Source organism: Parasteatoda tepidariorum, chromosome 9, assembly GCF_043381705.1.
Source record: "Parasteatoda tepidariorum isolate YZ-2023 chromosome 9, CAS_Ptep_4.0, whole genome shotgun sequence".
NCBI classification, from domain to species: Eukaryota; Metazoa; Arthropoda; class Arachnida; order Araneae; family Theridiidae; genus Parasteatoda; species Parasteatoda tepidariorum.
The window spans coordinates 88,500,082-88,507,130 of NC_092212.1; the positions used below are offsets into that span (position 1 = coordinate 88,500,082).

Consider the following 7,049-nt stretch of genomic DNA (forward strand, 5'->3'; position numbering starts at 1 on the left):
TATAGACAAACACGGTTTATTTTGATAAATTTTAACTCTCTTTTGTTTGTAACTCTATTTGTTGTTTTTTGTTGTAACTCTCTTTGTAGTTTGAGCTGCTCTTTTGTTGTTGTTGTTGTTGTTAATTTACGTCGCACTAGAGCTGCACAATGGGCTATTGGCGACGGTCTGGGAAACATCCCGGAGGATGATCCGAAGACATGCCATCACAATTTTGATCCTCTGCGGAGGGGATGGCACCCCCGCTTCGGTAGCCCGACGACCTGCGCGCGAAGTCGAGCACTTTACGGTAGCACAGTTTAACGAGGACCAATACCGCACACCCTCGGTCCCTACGCAGACTGATCCAAGTGGTCACCCACCCGCACACTGACCGTAGCCAGTGATGCTTGACTTCGGTGATCTGCTGGGAACCGTGTCTTAACGATCAGTCCACTGCGGGACTGCTGCTCTTTTGAAAAGTTCCTTTAATAAGGTAAGGAAACGTTAAAAAAAAACATAGTTTTCTAGAATTTTTTTCCGTTAAAAAATCAATTGAACAGCATTGTCAAATAATTATGTATCAAGAATTAACGTTTATAGGTGTTTCGCTTGAGTAGAAATAAGAGTTTCTAAGAAGTTTGGAATAGATAAAAATGTTAATGCGAAAATAGTTCCAATTCATTCTGAACAGAAAATAAAATATTTTGAATGTGTGCAGAGAAACTTAGTTTTACTTCTCAAACACCAGTATGTCACATAGTATGTATCCGAGAGAAATGATGAATAATTTACCACCATTTTTAATGGCTTGTATTCGATAAATTTCGTATCGACTTTTTTTCCCTGCAATCCGCGCTTTTTGGGTAAAAAGATTTAAATGTGATGTGACTATTTCGGCACGTGAAACTCTTGGAAGAAAAGTGTGGAATCGTTATAGAAAAAAAATGCGAAAAAAAAATTGATAGCTACCCTTCAAGCTGAGATTTAATGCGACTATTAAAACATCGGAAGATGCTAAACTAACGAGCAATAAATGCGAATACTCAGTTTTTAGATGACTATTAAAATGTAGAACGATTGGAGAATGAAGTAAAAAAAATCTTTTTACGTTCTGAAAAGGTATGAAATCATTTTTAAAATTTATTAATTTAAAAATATTAGTTTTGATAAGGAATAAATTTTTTTTGTGTAGGAATTTAAAGCAGAAATTGAAGTTCATACTATGTAAATAACACCTTTTTTTTCTTAAAATTATGCAAAAGGCCATTTTTAAGACATATCCGATGAAAACGACTAAATAATTGTTATTAAAAAAAAAGGAAGATTTTTTTTGAAAATATGTTATTAGTTCTTGTAATATAAGTACTTTCGTAGAAATCGCGAAATAAAACTAACTTTCTTTGATTCCAACCGACAAAAATATTTTTCAATAGATGACCAAAATGGATTCAGTCTCCAGAAAGCAAAAATAAATTCTTTTTTTCCTATTTTTTCGTTCATAGAATAGTTTCCAAGTAGTGGACATTCAGAAATAAGGCTTTTTTTCCAAATTTTACAATTATTTGACTGATATAGTTCAAATTTCGAATTTTGCCATTTGAAATTACAAAGTTTAAAATGTCTCACAGGTTAAAATTTTTTTGATCATTATTAAACAAAATAAAAAGTTATAAGTAATTATTACAAATTCTGTATGAACTGGAATCATTTTTGAATAAACAAGTTTTATTATTGTGTGCAGATAACAATAAAGGGCAAAAGTTAGAAACAGAATTGATTCGTTGGCTGTTTTGGTCTCGAGCATGAAAACACATTAAACTCTGAACTATTCAAACATTTTTATTAGAAAAATTGCATGTTTTAAATGTTTCATAATTATTTTAATTTAGTGATTTTTAAAGAATTTAATTATATTTATTTAATAATGTTTGATTTACATTAAATTTAAAACCAAATTTCCTTACGTGATTGCCAGGGACTTTTCGAATTGGACATGCCAACTATTATATCAATCTAGATAAAAGGAATTTTTTAAATGTAAATATCTCTTATACATAGGCTCATTTAAGTTCACTGGTTTTGCGTGGAATTTAATTATACTTGTCTGATAATAGCTGCTTTTAATAAAATTTCTACAAATATAATCCATTTCATTTCTAGATCAGTAAATATAATTTCAAATTGTTTTAATTTGAAACATTTTGACTTAAAATAGTGTTCACTTGAAATTCTTTATAGAAATATTAGAATTTCAGGCAATTTATATTAAACTTTAAATATTTTTTTTTTAACTGTAGGTTTTATTTTTTTAAACACAAAATTGAAATTAATTATTGTGAAGCAAAATTAATTCCTATTTTTTCCTAGTAAAAAAAATAAAAAATTATTAGATTTAAAAACATATTTGAAAAGTTTTTTTCTAATAATGTAAACATGAGCTAGCCGAAACTGACAAAAAATTGGATCCATGTGATATCTATTCGAATATATTTTATATTTGTACCCATTTTAATACCTCTTTTTACCTTTTAAAGAGAGATTTGAAAGAATTTTTTCTAGAAATTTTTTTTTAATTAAATCTAGTAATTTCTTAAATTTTTATATCATTCATGTTTAAATTCTTAATAGTAGTTTTGTTAATTATTTGTATTAATTGTTGTCTTTACTATATTCTATTATAGAGGGAAAGGAAATAGTTTCACCTTATTTGGTGTTATTTACACTATGTTATTAATATTAATTGCTTTCCTCTATATTTCTTTTTCCTTGTTTTCTTGTCTTATCTTTTACATATAAAAGTAAAAACTAGAAAAGCATGAAAATAGATCAATATGGGTATGGGAGAGAATTGTCGAAAAGGTTAGGGATATATATATANTTTTTCATATGTCTATAATTTTTCTTTGTTTTATTCTTCATTTTGAACTTATATATATATATATATATGCAAAAAGAATAAAAAGAAAGTAGAGAAAACATGGGAAAAAATTAGAAAATAACGAAAAGAAGAAAAATTATGAAAATAAAATAACATTTAAGAACAATGAATTTTTAGCTGATATAATGGCCTTGAGATGACGAAAAGATTATATTTTTTTCTCCCGGATCTTTATTTATAGATATTTCTTTTTAAATTTTTTTGAATGTTATTTTATTTAATTTTCTTATTTTCATTATTCTGCAATTTTTCCCATGTTTTCTCAATATTTGTAGTGGAAATACATACTTTCAGAACTAAATAAATTAAGAGTGAATTTTAAAAAGAGTTAATTGAGTGGCTTTTTGTGACTTTTAACAGAATTTGGGGGGGGGGCGATAGAGTCTATTCAGAGATCGGAAGTGTCAATTCCCTCCTCTTTAAGTATCTCCGCTGTGGAGGGAGGGGGGGTATTATATGTCTTTTCACACACTGCATCATTGATGTGGTTTTATCAGTTTCCCTAGTTTACCAGTGTTTGCTCCCCCTTCCCACCATGATAATTCACCCCATCTCTCCCCATCATGTCTTTCCCTCCATCTTTTATCTCTCTCCCCCCTGTTCTGATTCTTTTTTTTTTAATCCATCACTCTTCCATAGTCAATATTTCTGGTCAATAAATAAAACGTGTCAGAAAAGTCATGACCAAGGCAGTGGTAAGCAAAAAGTTGACTAAATGAAGTTTTTAACAACAAATGAACTTTCAAACCAGAATTTTGACCTTTTATAAGAGTCGTTGAACTGGCGACCCAATTTTTGGGTTGACTAATGTTAAATTCTTGCCTTGTAATTTTGTACTCCCTCCAGAAGACAAGGAAACTCCTGGATCAAGTATAGAGAGAAATTTACCTTGGTGGAGGGCTTTTTTTATGCAACTGATCCGCATTTGCGTTAAATGGAGAGAAAGACCACGAGAACCTCCCACGGTTAGCCTGACGGCAAAGGGATTCCATGATCCGTCAACCCCATAGGATATTTTAAGTCAGAACCGTGGTCTGTTCAAACTGGATGCGGAATTCGTACTGACCATCCATCTCTGGGATTCGAACGCTCTGTCCTCCGAGCCTCTTATGAGGCAGGTAACGTCAAAAGATGTAAGACTTACCCCAATGTGTCTCTCAGGCAGGTACTGGAAGAAAGGTTTCCATTATTTTATCTATTATTTCAATACGGGGTGAAAAAATAGATTTCAATGAATTCAGCATTGGAGAAAATAGGCAAATACAGACACTAATAACGCTAAAATAATTCCAATGTTTGTGTACTTATTACTAATTGTTGCCCTTCTCGGTGACTTTACGTTGTTAGATTAAGAAAAAAAAAATGTATTTTGTAATTCACCCCATCAAAATAAATTTTAATTAAGCATCATCTGGAGTAATGTCGAGCATATTATGATATTTAAAATTTTCCACAACAGAGCTACTTTTTCCTGTACTTTCATCTTCCATTAAAAAGAAAGAAAAAACTGTTTCTTAATCATAAATTGTATATATATATATATATATATATTTTTTTAAATACATTTCTGAATTAAAAATATAATTATAGAAAAATTAAAAAACCCGGCTTTGCAATTTGTTTACAATTATACTAATTTAGCTTCGTGTTGAATGTAGTAGTTTTATAATTACGGTATAATTGCAACACACAAATTCTTTATTATGTACTTGACTTTAGGGAAATTCTAATTAATATATTAATATGTTCTTTCAATCTTTACAATGAAGGAAGCTTTTTTTTGTTTAACTAGACGAAATGCCACAAAGATCTAATTTTTCATCATTTCTATTTAATTTATTTTTACACTTTTACGTAAGCAGTTATACTCTTAATAATACATTTGTTTTAATTGATTTTATAGATGATTTAATTATTTATAATATACAAAATTAAACAATTTCGTAAAATTATGTTTACACCGAAAAATTAATCTTGCTTCGTAATCATGACGATAATATTAATTTTGAATATGTGGATTTGAGAATTAAAAAATAAATTATCTGCATTGTTGACTTATACGATAAAATGAAAGGTTTTAAATTTAATAAAGATAAACTGATTATATGGAATTCTAATGTTTTGGGAAATATTTATTTAGATAATATTTTTTTATTAAGTAAATGGAGTTTAAAAAATATACATTAATATTTATACAAAAAGAAACAAATAGACAAACTTCCAAAATTTGATATAAAAAAAACAACTAATGTAATTAAATTCTATATAAAGTCGTTGAGTTAATTATATACTACTTAATAGTTATACTACGTTATAACTATTAAGGAATTTATTTGAGAAAAAAAATCTTTGATATCGAAGTAGATACCATGATAAAAATTCTTCCAAAATAATGTCTAAGACTCTTCTAATATTTAGTAAAGAATATTTTCAATAAATGTTAATTTCTCTAAAATTATAATTCAAATTCGATTTTTCCTTAATTATAAACTTATCCAGTGTAATATAATTACCTCGCGTAAATCCAGATTCTTGTCAATCCAAGATAACTGACGAATACAATGTGGTTCTGTACTTCTGCAAGAACGTGCCATAAAATACATCCCCGTTCATGCCTTTATTTTCATATTTCATAATCTGGTAAGCTAGTTACGAAAATATTTTTAAATAATTTCTGCAATATGTCAGTAAATAAAAGGGCGCTTGAATTCACTACTAGCTTCATATATTTTATATTTTTTGTTTTTTTTCTATATTTTTCTTGAATTTTTTTAAAATTCAATTTTTGTGTGGTACTTTTCACTCTATTGTATTGATATATTTTGCTTTGGCTTTATTAATACAATATTAGAAAGCACTCTATTTTGCGGATATAATCGTGTGAGCTGAAGAAGAGATAACATCTTTCGATTATTTTGTTTTCCAAATTTTTAATTTTTATGCTTTGAATTTTTAATAACTTTTTAAAAGAATATTTTTTAGTATATTTCTTTTCTTCTTAAAAATCATTTCTTCCCTTGTTTTCTCTGAATTTTAATCTTTACATTTTTTTAATATATTATTCGTAATGATATAAATGATTACCTGGATTTAAGAAGTAATCAGCAAGCAATTTTTCAACAAACAAACAATTTGAAAATCAACTCTGAATGCAAAATGTGTGACACAATAAGAAGTAATAAATGATTTATAAATTTTTGTTGTTAACATTAACTTTAAACTATTTCAACAGTTGAAATTAGAAATCGGTTTTTATTTATCTTGAATTAAGTTTTTTTTAATATATATGATTTTAAGTAATTTAATGCGAACTATTCATGTATAATTATTTTTACAACGTGTAAAAAGTTACGTATTTTAAATAAATAATAAAAAGTTTGGGTTTGTAACTTTATAGGGAAATATTTTTAAGAGAAACTGTGTTTTATTTTCTTACTTTTTAGAAACTAAGTTTTTTATTTTTATTATTTTTTTTTTACTAAAACGTGTTAATAGAAAACCAGTATCCTATGGGATTTGTTATTTGCGATATCAGGTAGTCTCAAATGAAAGATTTGGCCTTGAAAACTTTCATGCTTTCATAAAAATGTAATTAAACTATGTATTTTTAAAATAAATAATGAAAAGTTTGTGTTTCTTGCTTTCAGAGAAAATATTTAGAGGATATTGTTTTTCACTTATCCACTCCATGGTTTCCATATTGTTAAATTTTTAATTTATTAATTGAAGTGATCTGGAGTGATTGTAATATTCTTATTAAGCTTTACTTTTGAGAGAATGGTAACTTGGTCGATTGTTGTGTTTCTTAATAATTGCTTGATTCTTTTAGTTAAGAATATCTACTTTATTAAGAATAATCTGAGTTTAAGATAAAGTGAGTAGCAATATTTTGGATTATATAGCGTACTTTTATTTTCTGTGTGATTAGTAGAGCCCTAAATTTTTGATGACCTAAAAAATCTCAACTAATGCCCTTAATAAGTGCAAAAAATGCCCTTAAAAATCCAAAAATTGCGCAAAAAATGCCTTAAATAAAGTAAAAATATTGAATTAAAAAAATGTTTTGCTCTTTAAAATTATTATGAGTCATTTAAAAAATATAAAGCAATGCAATACTTGTTCTACGTTC

General features: G+C 27.6%; 1 protein-coding gene across 4 annotated transcripts in view; it reads left to right on the top strand.

Moving 5' to 3' along the window:
• Nucleotides 1-437: 437 nt before the first annotated feature.
• The window catches only part of LOC107445073 (RNA-binding protein Musashi homolog 2), a 168,580-nt gene continuing 161,968 nt past the window's right edge, over nt 438-7,049 (top strand). The window contains exon 1 of one of the 4 annotated variants that reach the window (XM_071185994.1): nt 438-475. The gene's annotated coding sequence lies outside the window, so the exon portion shown is untranslated. The other 3 variants (XM_071185997.1, XM_071185996.1, XM_071185995.1) reach the window with 3 other exon arrangements.